The following is a 15,619-nucleotide window of genomic DNA, read 5'->3' as shown; positions in this document are numbered from 1 at the left end:
GTTGCCTGTAAATTGAGGTCACTTACGTTTTCCGATCTAGACTCCTTCAGGCGGACGTGTTTTTTTTTTTTTTTTTTAACTAAAGAGGAAGAGACAGTTATTTGCTTTTAAGTGAGTTTGGGGGGCCTGTTTTCCGGCTGACGGTCTTTTGATTCTCAGCAAATAATTTGATTGTTTTCCATAGGATAACCAGCCCTACCCGCATGTTTTACTTAAAAATTCTATTGTTTTCCGTTGTCGGGATCCCAGTGTGGTTTTTTGGAGAAACACGTTACTTAACTATTGCTTATTGATTGCCTCAGGGGAGAAGGGGTGACATGATGGCGCCACTTTAAATTGCTCTCTTTCCTCCTCTTCGGTTTCCCCCCCCCCTTTATTCTGGAGGTCACTGGAGCAGTTTTCGTGACCTATTAATAAACTACTTGAGAGCGTTAACAATACAACTAGTCGGGCTAGAGTTTGGTTACCTTAAGGGTCGGGAGACTCAAATCCTGAGGTCCTCAAAGTTCCGAGAAACCTTCCTAGTCCTGCCTCGCCTTCCTCACCTCCATTCACAATCCTGGTGTTGCCATCTCCTTTGTCACGTGGCTAGCAATCATTGTGTTTTTTTGTTTGTTTTGGGGTCTGTGTTTATATTTTTAAATTGTAGCCCAGAAGAACTTGCCGCCTCCCCATTAGAAAGATCAAAACATTTTAGTTTTTTTAGTTTTACAGTTGGATAACATTTAAAATAAACGTAAAATTACATAATCTTTGCCTTGCATAATCATGATATAGTTATACATTGTTACTGAACTTCTTTTCTTTTCTAAAGCACTTTCAAGTATGAAAAGTAGAACATTGGAATATGTTTTCCATCGCTCAGAATAGCCTGTAGTATTATCCCTGCTTTTGGGTCGTTTAAAGTAACCACTATTTACAAGGGTTTAAGTGGGTGTGTTTCCCCTCCCCCCTTCTATAGGCTATACTTGGTTCCTTTTCTAGTGTACTGTCTGACCAATTTAGAAATTTTCAGTTGTCTACAGGCGTGTCATTTGAAGCTATTTTTCTTTTTTTATAACAATGGTGAACACTTTTGAGTAATAATTTGTTTTCTAACTAAAGATATTTCATTACGTTTCTGTTGCGGTTTTGATCCCGAGTATTTTTAGTGTTAATCTATAGATTTAGAAGAATGTTCTATTATCTGTTTCTTCGTGTCAGTTTTCCTAGTAGTTCGGTAAATTCCTATTATATAAAATACAAATACATTTCTCTGTTGTTTCTACAGAGGTTACTAACCACTTTCTCAATTTGAAAAAAAGATCTGTCCTGAGTTTAAAAACATTTCAAAAACTAAATATGAAATGTAGTGGTTTTAAGTGTACATTGATTGGTTTCCTCTAGCATGTATTTTTTTTATGGTTTTGGGCCATTTTCCTTGCTAACAGTTACATCATGTCATGTGATACGTGCAGTGTGATGTGTAGTCCTAAAAATAAGGCAAGGTAAAAATGCTCATCCCTTGGGAATTTAAAAAATGTATTATAAATGTGAGATAACTGTCCTCAGTCATGGAATTCTGATTGCGATTTCCTCTAGGTTTATCCAACAAAGTCTGCAATTCCTTTGGCCTTTAGCATATTTGGTATATTTGTTAGCGATCTCATGATTTGAGGTGGTTCATTTTTTAATTTTCAAGTGTGCACCACTTGGAGGGAAACAGATGTGACAAAGATTCTTACTATCTGTATTATGGTGAAAATGATTGGTCTCAGAGGACTGCTGTATTCAAGTATATATTTAATAAGTATTTTTAATTTATGTCTGTAGGCAGTTAAAAGAGTGATCAGTTAAGTATTGAGAGAGTCTTGAGGTATGGTGGGGTTTTTGGCCCTTTGTGAATCCATTTAAGTGAAGTATTTAGAAGTGTTCCTGCATCTTTCCTGAAAGCCTTATTCAGAATTTTAGCACTTGAGTTTTGTGCTTTACAGCAGGTGAGATGTTCAATCTTTATATGATTTTCTTCCTGCCTACACATGTTGTTTCTATGGTTAAACCTGCAGAGCACACTTTCATTGTTAGATGACTTATCATTATCCTGTTGAGGAAAATTCTGGAAGCTAGAAAATGAGTATACCTTAGTTCACTTTTGAACTTTTATCAAGGTGAGAAGAAAGGAAAACAACTCTCTTTTTTTTCTTCTTCAAACACTGCCAATACCCTTCCATTTCTAGTCATGCTACATTGTAGCCAGTGTCTGTACCTCCTCTGGATTTTATAGATTGACCACAGATTTTAATTGTATTTTAAAGTGAATAACAGCTGATAGATTTGTTCTGTTTGATACAACCTAACTCATGTAATCTGTAAACATGGGGCCATTTTGGTTGATGAAGCTGATTTGAGAAGTTACTTTAATATTGAGTGGTTCTAGTTAGAGGAACTTTTCTAAGTAAAGCTTAGTTACCTTGTTGTAGTACTAGAAAAGCAATTTTTTTAAATTCTGTGAAGAAACATACTAATCCATATTCAATTTTCTAAATAATCATTGAAAATTGTGTGTTTAAAGAGTAATGCTTATTCCTCTTACATTTGTCAGCTTCCTTGAGAGGGGAGTTCAGTAGGCGTTACTATTTTTCTTCTTGGTGAAGTCATTAGATACAGAAATTAAGTGATTTCCTTCCTGGAAAAAGAGGGAATTTTTTTTTAATTATTATTTTTTTCTTTTTTTTAACCTTCAGCATCTTTCCATTGCCTTGAATTTGGAAAGGAAGGACTAGTGCAGACTGAGTATATGGTTCATCTTCAGTTGATTGGGCCAGAGCAAATCTTACTATTGAGTGGTTTCCTTAGTTTTAAAGCACCTTTTCTTTGCCTTCTTTTTCTGTTTTAAGTAAGTTTTTGCCTTTTGTTTAGACTGTTCTAGGTCTCCGGAAGCATGTTTTACATTAGGGCTCTTTTACTTGATCCCTTTATGAAAAAGTATAGGTGCAGGTGTCTCAAATAAAACGGCCCAAACACCTGGCCTGCCAAGAGTACTTGGATCATGTCCTTTGCCTAAAATAAGACTTTTAACTATTTCTTGGAAATCTATATTAAGACTGGTTTTTGAGTCTTCACGTTGCTTCTGAAGATGTGTTTAAATTGTAGTTTCCATCATAATAAATTGCATGTTAGCCTCTGGGCATAGTAAACGTCGCGTAGAAATATTCTTGCCAGAATGTAATAATTCATGACACAAAGCGAGATTTATCAGTACTTGCCATTCCTTAAAATGTGAGATCAAAACTCAGTGAATCACAGTAATGGTTAAAAAAGACAGTATGAATGTAAAAGACAAATATTCCACTGTGGTAGAGGTCACCAACATTTGAAGGCCACGAGAAGACAGAAAGTGGTGTCTTTGGGTGTCACTTGCAATTGTGGACCACAATTGCAATTGTGGGTCATAGGAAAAGATCAGTATATATGGATGGAAGGGTCACCGTTATTAGTTCAGTTATCATTTGTTCCCACGTTATGGTGTGTTGCCAGTCTTTTAGGATGTAGGGTAGAATGTATAGGAGAAAATGACTCGATAGGTTTGATTTATCAAAAAGCCTGGATTCCAAAAAGACTGAAATAGATGTGTTTTTTTGGTTTGTGTGGTAAGCTTTTGTTGTCTTTCATCAAATAAAGGTAAAGCAAAAATGGAGGGTGTGAGGAAACTCTTCAAAGTAGAGAGTGCAGTTCATATTTATGGATAAGAAACAAATTTGAGTAGTCTGAAAGAGAAACTTAAAGATTGTATATGAAGATTTTAAACATTACATCAAGAAGCCCTTCAAGGTAGACACCTTTTAGATTCTTGTCTCCCATGGGTAGTGGTGTCTGGGAACTGACAGCTGCTTAATACTTGTTAGTTCTTACCTTCTGTAAGGCTTGCTTTTCTAAGCTTTTCAGCTAGCTCTATACAGTTTTAACATTGGAAGGCCCTAGCCCCCACGGAATTACTTAACTTTGTGTTTTATTGTTGTTGATTGTAAACTTGCCTTTTTTCCCCCTCTAGTTCTAACTTTTTAAAAATTACAATTTCTCCCCAAGCTTTAAGAGTGAGGGAAGAATAAGGCAGAGGTAAATTCAGCGCAGTTTTATCTAAATGTTATCAAAAACTCTGGTTCTTGTTACTTGAACCAGGAATCCCAAATGAGATCTCACTCTGAATTTTAAGTACAGCAGATTCTGCCCTTGTTTAGAAAAAGTTGCTTAAGTGGCATCAAACTTAATGGAGTCTCTCACCTTTTAATTTCTTTGTAAAAAGGGAGCAGCTTAAGGTCAGATCTGGTTAAATTCAGTTAGAGAGGAAGTGTTGAATAAAAAAGATGAATCACAATTTTGTTGTTAGAGTATTAAATAAAAAATTGCTAAAAACTGATATCTAAGGCTTTCATTTGCTATTTGGCCTTTGTGACTGCTTATTAGCACCTCCACTGGAGGGTGTGAAGGGATAGAGGTGAAAAGCTAATTAGTTTAGCTTCTGCTGTTTGGTAGCATAGAGGCTTTGTAGAAATACTGGTCTGATAAGTTGAACTGTCAGGGAAGTTTCATTAAACTGTTCATATGTTACCATGGAGCACTGAGGATGTTTGAAGAGCTTACCATATTTCAAAAGATACTAGATTGCTGTTTTTCAGGGTTTGTGTGTGTGTGTGTGTGTGTGTGTTTTCAGTTAATCTTTAATTCAGTATTCTGAAGAGATAGGGTCGATTTCACTGAGATCTCTAGAGTTGAGTCAGGGACCTTCCCCTTACCCCAGCACCCTAAGAAGAAGGTATTTGCTTTTGAATTGCTTGGACCCCTTTGAGAAATCTTCGATTTTAGTTTTTTTCAGAAACACTTGTATTATTAGAGTTGTTAGAGATGAGATAAAAGTCCATTTTTCCTTCTTTGCCTTTTGTGAGCTAGACTGGTAGGAAATGAATTCAGTGATAAGTAAAACAAATGTGATCTTACCTGTTTTGTAGCTTGGTCTTTTTTTTTTTTTTCCACTTAGTTACATATCAGAGATTTTTCATGTCAAGATAAAGTTTTTTTTTTTTTAATAACTTCATAATATTCTATTGTATCTTTTAAAGTTTGCTCTCTTTTTTTTGTATTACAGTTCTTCAGTAAAAGAATTGTGCATATATTCTTAGGTATCTGTGAGTATTTCTGTTGAATAGGTTCCTAGAAGTGCAGTTACTAGGTAAAAGTTTGAGTAGTTGCATTTAAAATTTTGATAATGCCTTCAAAGGCTTATGTAGCCAAATTTAATAGTTTAAAAGTATACTTAAAAAGTTGGTCAGTCTGAGTGCATGTGCTTGGCAGTGTAAATGACGAGAACTTGAGGTGGACAAAGTCTGTCCTAGGTTCAGTTGGTTCCTGCTTCCTGTTAGATTTTCACTTTATGATCAGACATCCCCATTAACTTCATAATGGATCTCCATCCGATGCATTTACTGTAGAATATGCAGGTTAACTAACATATATATTGGTCCACTGTCTGTCAGGCATAGTGCTACCTCTAAGAGTTAGAAATAAAACAAGCCATTAAGTTAAGATTGCTCAGTCATGTCTGACTCTTTGAGACCCCATGGACTATGCAGTCCATGGAATTACTGGAGTGGGTAGCCTTTCTCTTCTCCAGGGGATCTTCCCAACCCAGGGATCAAACCCAGGTCTCCCGCGTTTCAGGTGGATTCTTTACCAGCTGAGCCACAAGGGAAGCCCAAGAAGACTGGAGTGGGTAGCATATCCCTTCTCCAGTGCATCTTCCCAACTCAGGAATTAAATCAGGGTCTCCTGCATTGCAGGCAGATTCAAGGAAAAGGAAACAAGCCATAAGTTTCCTTTTAAGAAATATACAGTCAGTGGGGGTGACAAAATTGGGTCTTTATTTTCCATTATGACCAGGATGCCATGTGAATGCTTATTACATCCTATAGAGGAATGAGACCCTTAACTCTACCTGGAGTGAGTGGGAAATACTTTAAAGAGCATGTGATCTTGAGCTAAAATTTGAGAAGCAAAGGTGCAAGGGCATGGAAGAACCTGGAAGTATAAATAAGATTGCGGTGGCTAGGCTGGGGACAGGTGGAAGATGAGGCTGAGTGTAAGAGGGGGCAGATGAGTGCTGTGTGGGAGTTTGGGTTCATCCTTATCCTAGTGTCACTAGGATTTTAAGTGGAAGGATTTTAAGCAGGAGCACAGCATGGTTGAATTTATGTTCCCTCTCTTTTTTCCCCTATTTTCTCCTCTTTTAGTAATCATTTTGGTAGTGAACACTAGGTTGAAGGCTTGCTGAGACAGGAAGAAAGAACAGTTGGGAGAGTATTGCTGTTCTGGGTTGGTGTAAGGCCTAAGAGATTCTGAACTAAGGCAGTGGTATTAAGGATGGAGTGATTGGTTATCATTCTGTCTATCGAACCCTCGTTGTTTAACCTTGGTATTTAGTCAGAATATGATCTCTTTCTGGAAGCCTCCCCTGATCCCTTTAGGCAAAACACAGAGCTTTGTCATCTAGGTTTACCTTCACACCTAATTTCTGTTTTATCTTTGGCATTGATGACACTGCTGTGGTTCTTAGTGTCTCCAGCATTAGACTATACTGTAGTCTGTTACTCTTGTCTGATATTAGTGTATGTTTAGGTTAGATATCTATAGTAGATTGTAAACCAGAGATTGGGATCAGGGTTTATTCACATGGGGAATGTTGAAGGGCCGGAATTGGTTTTGGAATTGATAATTGGGGGCAGAGGTGTTGAAAGTAGCTGTATGGGCCATGCTAAAAGTAGAAGTGTTAGCCACTCAGTGGTGTCTGACTCTTTGCAACCCATGGACTGTAGCCCTCCAGACTCCTCTCTCCATGGAATTCTCCAGGCAAGAATACTGGAGTGGGTAGTCATTCCCTTCTCCAGGGGATTTTTCTGACCCAGGGATTGAACCCAGGTCTCTGGCACTGCAGGTAGATTCTTTACTGTCTGAGCCACCAGGGAAGCCCGATGCAGGACCCTTCCTATCCTTTAGGTTTCAAGTTAAGATGTTTTCCCCCGGGAAGCTTTCTGTGACCCCAGCACCCACTCTCAGCCTGTGTGATGGTGTTGTTCAGTTGTACGGTTGTGTCTGACTCTTTGTGACCCCGTGGACTACAGCATGCCAGGCCTCCCTGTCCCTCACCATCTCCTGAAGTTTGCCACTTGTTCATGTCCTTTGCATCAGTGATGCTGTCCAGCCATCTCATCCTCTGCCCTCAGTCTTTCCCAGCATCAGGGACTTTTCCAGTGAGTTGGCTGTTCACTTCAGGTGACCATGATACTGGAGCTTCAGCTTCAGCATCAGTCCTTCCAGTGAGTATTCAGAGTTGGTGTCCCTTAGGATTGACTGGTTTGATCTTGACTCTCAGGAGTCTTCAGCACCACATTTCGAAGGCATCAATTCTTTGGCTCTCTGCCTTCTTTACGGTCCAGCTCTCACAACTGTGTGAGGGTCCCCTTAGGATTCCCTGATCAGAGTGTCTTTACTGGTCCATGTCATCCTCATAGACACTTGCTGTGGAGCTTTAAATGCTGTTGGCATTTTAATAAAATGTTTTTTGGATTTCTCATTGACTTTCCTCTAAAGACTAAAATTTAAAATCCTTGTGTCTAGCAGTTAAGTCCCTTCCAGTTTAAACTTAGCCTTATGTGTAGTATATGATAATGCACTGGGCTTCCCTGGTGGCTCAGTTGGTAAAGAGTCTGCTTGCAATGCAGTAGACCTGTGTTCAGTTCCTGGATAGGGAAGATCCCCTGGAGGAGGACATGGCAATCCACTCCAGTATTCTTGCCTGGAGAATCCCATGGACAGAGGAGCCTGGCAGGCTACAGCTCATGGGGTTGTAAGAGTCGGACATGATTTAGCAACTAAACCAATGCAACATTGTAATAACTATACTTCAATAAAAAATAAACTAAAAAAAAATAGGCATGGGTCTTCCCTGGTAGCTCAGACGGTAAAGAATCTGTCTGCAGTGCAGGAGATCTTCAATTCCTGGGTGGGGAAGATCCGCTAGAGAAGGAATAGGCTAACCACTTGGATATTCTTGGGCTTCCCTGGTGACTGAGCTGGTAAAGAATCCCCCTGCAATGAGTGAGACCTGGGTTTGATTCCTGTGGTGGGAAGATCCCCTGGAGAAGGGAACGGCTACCATCTCCAGAATTCTGGGCTAGAGAATTCCATGAACTGTATGTATAGTCATGGGGTGGTAAAGAGTCAGACGCAGCTGAGCGACTTTCACTTTTCACTTACAGGTTTGGATTGGAATCCTGCTTCTGTAGCTTAGTAGTGGTGTGCTCTTGGGCATGCTACTTCTGAGCACATACTCAACTTATACTGTTATTGTGATAATTAAATGAGGATGTATATGTAAAACACTTAGCACAGAGACTGACACTGTAAAAGGTCAATTAATGTTAGTGAACAGCAGTCATGATAACAATCTATTCTCCAGCCAAGCCCTGCCCTGTTGGCATAGGAAAGTATTAGGAACTGGGGTGGTGAGGTCCACCTTATTTCTTTGTTTTATGAAAAAAAATTTGCCTCCCACTCACTCTTGTATTCTGTAACAAATCTACATTTGTAAAAGAAAAACTTTCCCGTGTGTTCCATAATGTAACTTTTGGCACTTGATCACAAAGCTGCTTTTTCCCTCTCTTTCTCAAGAAGCTGTGCGTGTACCAACCACCTGCTTCATTCAAGTTGTTCTGTGGATCATCTCCCAAATCCTTCCCTATTATTTCAATTGTGTCAGTTTCTTGATGGGTATTTCCTCCTCTTTCTCTGCTTAGCACAGTCTTATGCTTGAAAAGCCTGCCTCTGGGTCTCTGACTACTGCAAGCCTGTCAGTGAGTGCTCACAGTGCTCACTGTGTCCTCGGCACTCTATCTCAGTGAAGTTAGTGAGCACGCAAAGAAAGATACTAAGGGACTTTCCCAGTCTTGAAATATAGTTAACAAACTGACAACTAGGGGAACATTCAGATAATTTTAATTGAGTGGTGACTTTAAGTGCATTGTACAATTTAAGCAGGAAGAAAGTTATGTGAGTCTGAATAGTCTGGAAAAGTTTTTGTGGAGATGTTGTGTATTGAAGTATTAAGTTTTGGGCTTAAAGGGTAGAAGGGCCTTCAGTTAGAGGCAACAGCATAGGCAGAAATGATGAGTTGAATCTGGGGGTGGTTTCTAGGTCCATGCCAATTGATGCACTTGTTTCGATGCTAAGTTTCACCTTGGAGAATTTGGACTCGTGAGAAATGTACTAGGAGCTATTCTTGAGTAAAGAAGTGAAGTGATGAAAAGGTAAGGAATGGATTAGACGAGGGAGCCCCTACCTCCGGGCTGTGCTCCTGCCAGATCAGTGGCAGCCTTAGATCACAAATAAAGCGCACAGAAAGTGTAATGTGCTTGAATCATAGCGAAACCGTCCCCTCCCCCCACGCCTGGTCTGTGGAAGAATTGTCTTCCACAGAATCAGTTCTTGTTGACCAATAGGTTGGGGACTGCTGGATTAGAGGACTGAGACTTCAGTCAGAAAGCTGTTAAGATCATTTAGGTGTGAGCTGATACACCCGGGCTGGTTTGGATTGGTACTGTTAGGAATGGAGAGGATATACCAAACCTAAATGGTTCCCCCTGCCTCCCAACCTGAACAGCTTTATGAGAAATAAATGGGAGGATTTTATCTTAAAGAAGGTGAAATTATGAGGGAAATGACAACCTTCTCTTTTCTTAAGAGCTTTCCTATTTGTGTCACTTAGTTGGCTTTTCTGCAGACTTTCAGGCGCTTCTGAAGCCTGGAGGAGACTTTGACAATTCTGCTGTGGTGACCGCCTTAGTTGTAAGTTCTTGTTGTATCCTGTCTAGATTATGGCAATAACTTCTTCACTGGCCTTTGACTTTTTACTTTCTTTTAATCCATCTTATACAGCTCTTCTCTGTAGCACAGTTCTCGTGTCACTCCATGTATGAAAAACCTTTAATGATTTTCTGCTGCCTTTAAGTCTGAGTAAAAACTGGCTTTTGAACGTTGTCCATTAATGATCTGGCTTCAGACTGCGTTTTCACCTTTTTCTATAGGGTTTCCTCTTGTTAAAATATGCTTTATAATTCAAACAAGTTGATCATTTCGTCTAACCTCCAGGATGTCTGCTTTTCCCATACCTTTTCCTCTCACTGGAATGCCCCATTACCTTCTTTTGCCTCCGCCTTTTACATAATGAAATTTTAGCTAACTTTCAAGCTTCAGCTTAAATTTTGATGACTTCACACACCCTTCTCTAACCATCCTTCCTGTGTCTTTTTTCCCTTTGTACAGAGTAATGAGGTAATGGTGGAACGAGGTTAGTAGAAGCCACATTATGGGCAGGTTTTTCTTCCCCATCTGATTTTTGCTTCTGTTTTCAATGCAAGTGCTGTTGTTGGCCACCCAAATGTCCAGACCCTTCCCTTTGGGCCCTGGCAGCTAATCAACATTGTTGCAAGGTGGATGCTGTCAGTTTATTCTTGTGTAACCGGAGTCCTGTCTTGGGAGTTTACAAGGGAGTAAGGTGTGGCTTTCATTTGTAGGTGTGGAGTTAGTTTGTGACTTGCAGTATTTGAAGCAGCCAGATATGTATGATTTTTGGAAATCTATGTTTAGAAATGTATATGTATGTATATACATCTGTAGATACAGAATCTATCTCTAGAGAGTGGCTCTCAATTGGGGGGTCTGATTTTGCCCCCTTGGGGACATTTGGCATGTCTGAAGGCATTTTTGGTTGTCATAATTTCTAGGAGGGAGCAGCGGGCCTCTAGGCCAGGGATGCTGCTAAACCACCTGCAGGGGCCCAGGAGAGACCCCCTTCCCACAGCAGAAACTTACTCGGCACAAGGCGGTAGTGCTGCGGTGGAGAAGCTCTGTCCTGGGGTGTACTTTGGCTTCCAGAGTGTCACTTGTGTTAGGAGGAAGTTTGTTCTTGAATCTATATTGCCATTTATAATAATCATACGTACAGGAAGGGGCCTTAGAGGTCATGTATTTGAACTGTATTCTAACTTAAATCCCTTAGAACAGTGTTCTGCACAATATTAATATAATGAAAAAAGATGTTTATTTGTTAGAGGTGTGAATACTTGAGCAGTATTCAGTATAACGAGGAGAACGCAATGGCACCCCACTCCAGTACTCTTGCCTGGAAAATCCCATGGATGGAGGAGCCTGGTGGGCTGCAGTCCATGGGGTCGATAGGAGTCGGACACGACTGAGCGACTTCCCATTCACTTTTCACTTTCACGCATTGGAGAAGGAAATGGCAACCCACTCCAGTGTTCTTGCCTGGAGAATCCCAGGGACGGGGGAGCCTGGTGGGCTGCCGTCTATCGGGTCGCATAGAGTCGGACAAGACTGAAGCGACTTAGCAGCAGCAGCAGCAGCAGCATAATGAAGTGCATTGTGAATCTCATCAGCGAAGTTTTTCCTGTGTTTGCCTACTGAACCCATTTGACATCTTCCAGTCCCCAAAATGCTTCCTTGGGACTGGGATGGACACTGTTAATTAGCTAGTTCAAATTTTCATAGCCTTTTAAAGGACCTTGATAAGATAGCCCTTCTTGTGTCTGTTAAGCTTACTGCTGAATCATAGTTTATGTCAGTGGCTGCAGGTGCATTAGGTCCATCTTTTTTTTTTTTTTTGGTCAGATTGTGGTTTATTAGATGAACTAAAAGTTGGAATATTTTAGGTTTCTTTATTCTGAGTGTACAATGTAACTTTACTATCTGTCCCCACCAGTGAACTGGAAATTAAAAATCACAGCCAGAAACCTACCACTTAGCTTGTAATGAGGATTAATAAATTACTTATAGCTTTTAATGCTTTGTATTCTTTGGAGAAGGGTGATTTATCAAAAGGTGTTCTGCTGTTTTTGTAACACTCAAGTTTGACAGTTTCTCTCTGCTCTAAATTGTTAAGTCACTACAACGTTTTTGGGATTTAAGTGGGATGGGAATTGTTTCCATCAACATTTTGCTCATTATGTTAAATTTAAGAACATTTTTGTAATATTTTGCCTTATTCACATTTTTTTGACTCTTTAAAAATTTACATTATTTTTGCCTTCTTCCCTTGTATTATACTAGCAATTTGTGTTTATGGTGGAGACATTACATAAGCCAGAAAATAAAAAACAAAAGAATCTTACCACCTCCTTTTTAAAACTGAAATGAGGTCACAGTATACATTTTATTTTTTAACACCTTTTTTCTACTTGACAGTTTTTCGTTTTAGTAATATTTGTTTTTTTCCCATAGGTTATAGTAATAGTGCAAATAATGGGCTCTTGTGCCAGGCAGCACTAAGTTAAGTAATTGAAAGTATTTTATGTAATCATTTCTGCAGCCTTCTGAGGTCAGTTCTGTTATTTGCAGATGAAGTTGAGAGAGCAAAATAGTTAAATGATTTAAATATGGGTGGTGCCAGATGTGAACCTGTACCTGCTCTCTTACCTATGCATGATGGGTTTGGGGAGTGATACTGCATCTCGGCACAGCATTTCAAGTCAATGAGGGGAGGCGGGTGTAGAGTCCAGTATATTTTTTTTTTTGCAGTTTTGATATAGAAAGATAAAGATTTAGGAGTTAGGAATGGAATTTCTTCTGAAGATGTCACTTTTCCCCTTCCCTGTTTATTGAGACAAATTGTTTAGTAACTGCTCTTTTCATTGTACTCCATGGGGATTTTGAGACCAAGGAGGGAGTGTGAGCAAAATACATTTGCCTTTGAGGCGTATATGATTAATGTCAAGTTCTCAGATGTGCTTTCAGAGGGTCAGAGAAATATTGAAAGAGGTGGGATTTGAGTCAGCATATTTTTCTTTTAGTTGCAGATTTTAAAGAAATAATTCTGAAATAACTTTGGAATGTTGATTGCTTAAGCACCTTCTGTGGTGTGATGTTAATTACAACCCACTTTTTATGTGTGCTGGGTGAGCATGGGTTTTCCATAGGTTTTGTGGAAGCTGTGTAACATCTGTGTCCTTGCTTGGGTCCCAGAGGGAGGCTGCTTCCTGCCATTGCTGAGACAGACTGTAGTGCTTTGGGGTAGTAGGCTCCATCTACTCCTCTCACTCGTCATATTAACCATCTGACAGTGATAATGTGCCTCCTTGCACGGCTAGTGCTAAGTCGCTTCAGTCATGTCCGACTCTTTGCACCCCTATGGACTGTAGCCTGCCGGCTCCTGTGTCCATGGGATTCTCCAGGCAGTAGTATTGGAGTGGGTGGCCATTTGCATGGCTAGTACCAACTGTATATTGTTATCAGTTTGAACAAGGATATTGAGTTGATTGGAAGATCAGATAGTGGTTTTTGTTTATGGTAGAAAATGCTTTTCCCATTATTAAATTGACTCAAGGTATTTTGAATAAAGAGCTTATTACATTGGTTCATCTGCCAATTGAACCAATGTAATAATACAGCTATTTTTTAAATTACATTAGAAATTACTTTTAAATTTAAAATCAAAAATAGGAAAAGTGGACATAGAACAGTTAGTTACACAGAATGCTGTATGCCAGCAAGTCCATAAGGATGAAACTCTAATCCTCAGGTCTAGTTTAATGAATATAGGCTGTTTGTTAAAGGCCTTACAAGCTTAGAGTAAGAAAATTTTGGCAATTACATAGAGCGGTAGACATGTTTGACGTGTAAGTGTATTGGTAGCTCAGACAGTGAAGAATCTGCCTGCAGTACAGGAGACTGAGGTTCGATCCCTGAGTTAGGAAGATCCCCTAGAGAAGGGAATAGCAATCCACTCCAGTATTCTTGCCTGGAGAATCCCATGGACAGAGGAGCCTGGTGGGCTACAGTCCATGAGTCTCAAAGAGTTGGACATGACTGAACAACTAACACTGTTCTCAGTCATTTACTTAAGGTAAAGAGTCTTAGTGTAGTACTACATGGCTCACTATTCTGTGTTGATTTTTATCTAAAGATAAAATGTTTGACCAAACTGGAAGTTGCCCTCATTTTTTTGAGAGAGGAGGTTGCTTTTAGTTCAGTGATACACAAACTTTTTGATTTCAAGGCCCCTTTTCACTTTTAAAAAATGTCGAAAACCACAAAGAACTTTGGTGGGTTATTATCAATAGTTGATTAGAAACTTCAAGAAATTTAAAGAATAATTATTTACTGGGACTTCCTGGCGATCAGGTGATTAGGACTCTGCTTTCACTGCCTAGGGCACGGGTTCAGTCCCTGGTTGGGGAACTATGATCCTACAAGCTGGGCAGTACGGCCACACAGTAAAGGGAAAAAAAATTAGTAATTCATTTAAAAATCATCAACCTATTACATATTATGGACAATACTTTTATCAGAACAACAAAAATTAAGTGGTAATGGCATTATTTTACATTTTTGCAAGTCTTTCTAATGTTTGGCTTAATAGAAAACAGCTGGGTTCTCATATCTCCTTCTGCATTCATTCTGTTGTGATAATGTTGTTTTGGAAGTATGTACAGAAAATCTGACCTCATACAAATGTGTAGTTTGGAAAAGAGACAAGTATTTAGTAGCCTTTTAAAGTGTGCGTATCCTTTGACACTGCCCACACTTGACGAGTAGTAGTTCATAAAGGTTAGCTGCACTGTGGAATTTAAAGCCGTATCAGTGAGCTTTTCATACTCTGTCAGATTAATCCATTTGGTCTGTCTTAACACTTACTTTCACCCATGCACGAGTTTCTAAGGAGCATTGGTCATTTGATCACTAACAGAGTTATGCAGCTCTTCCAAAGGTTGACACATTTCATTATGTGGTATCCAGTTCTCGTTCACTAATAATCAGCAGTAGTCTGTTTAATCAGAAATGACTAAGTATTGGGGAAATGTTCCAAGTTTATGGTGGTGGATACACATTTTCAAAATACTTATTTTTGCATAATAACTCAGATTTTATCATTAGCAACAAACCTCATATTGGGTTTCCTTGGAGTGACAGGTTCACTTTGTTCATTTGCAAGAAAATGTCTGCTCAATATTCAAGTCTGTATAATCGTAGTTCGTCAGTTGTTCTGCCAAGTAAAAATAGTGTTACATGGAAGAAGCTTCTAGTTCAACTTGTAACTCAGTTTTCTTAAAGCAGTAGAAGTGCTCTATGTGTACTTTCCCTTCCATTGCACAGACTATTTAGATACACGTATACACATGCACTGAAGACTTGAGTGGAGATTTAATAAAGTTCCTAATTTCTGTATTTCATCAAGGATATCAAAGTTCATTATAATAACCCTTTAAAAAAAGTTTTATTTTTTTAACTAAATGAGTAAAGAATACAGTGACCAGAGGCTCTTAGTACATTTAGGTACCTCTGCTTTGATTTTTGCTAAGGTACCAGCAGTTTTGCTCAGACTTGTCTTGGCATCCTTATCGCAAACGTCAACACTGTGGAAAAAGGCAAATAATGTTTAATATTATTATGAAAAGTTTGATCTTGTGGACCTCTGAAATGGTCTTTGAGCTCTCAAGAAGTTTGTAGGCCACACTATAGTACCTGCTGGCTTAGTTCTTTACATAGATTTCCTTTTACTCTCAGACCAGACAAATCA

The 15,619-nt window shown here is 39.2% G+C and overlaps 1 protein-coding gene across 5 annotated transcripts in view; it reads left to right on the top strand.

The window, feature by feature from the left end:
* The window catches only part of KANSL1 (KAT8 regulatory NSL complex subunit 1), a 170,898-nt gene that overhangs the window by 27,325 nt on the left and 127,954 nt on the right, over window positions 1–15,619 (top strand). The gene's annotated exons all lie outside the window — the stretch shown is intronic.

Source organism: Bos indicus x Bos taurus, chromosome 19 (assembly GCF_003369695.1).
Source record: "Bos indicus x Bos taurus breed Angus x Brahman F1 hybrid chromosome 19, Bos_hybrid_MaternalHap_v2.0, whole genome shotgun sequence".
Classification (NCBI taxonomy): Eukaryota; Metazoa; Chordata; class Mammalia; order Artiodactyla; family Bovidae; genus Bos; species Bos indicus x Bos taurus.
This window is presented reverse-complemented; position numbering and strand designations above follow the sequence as displayed.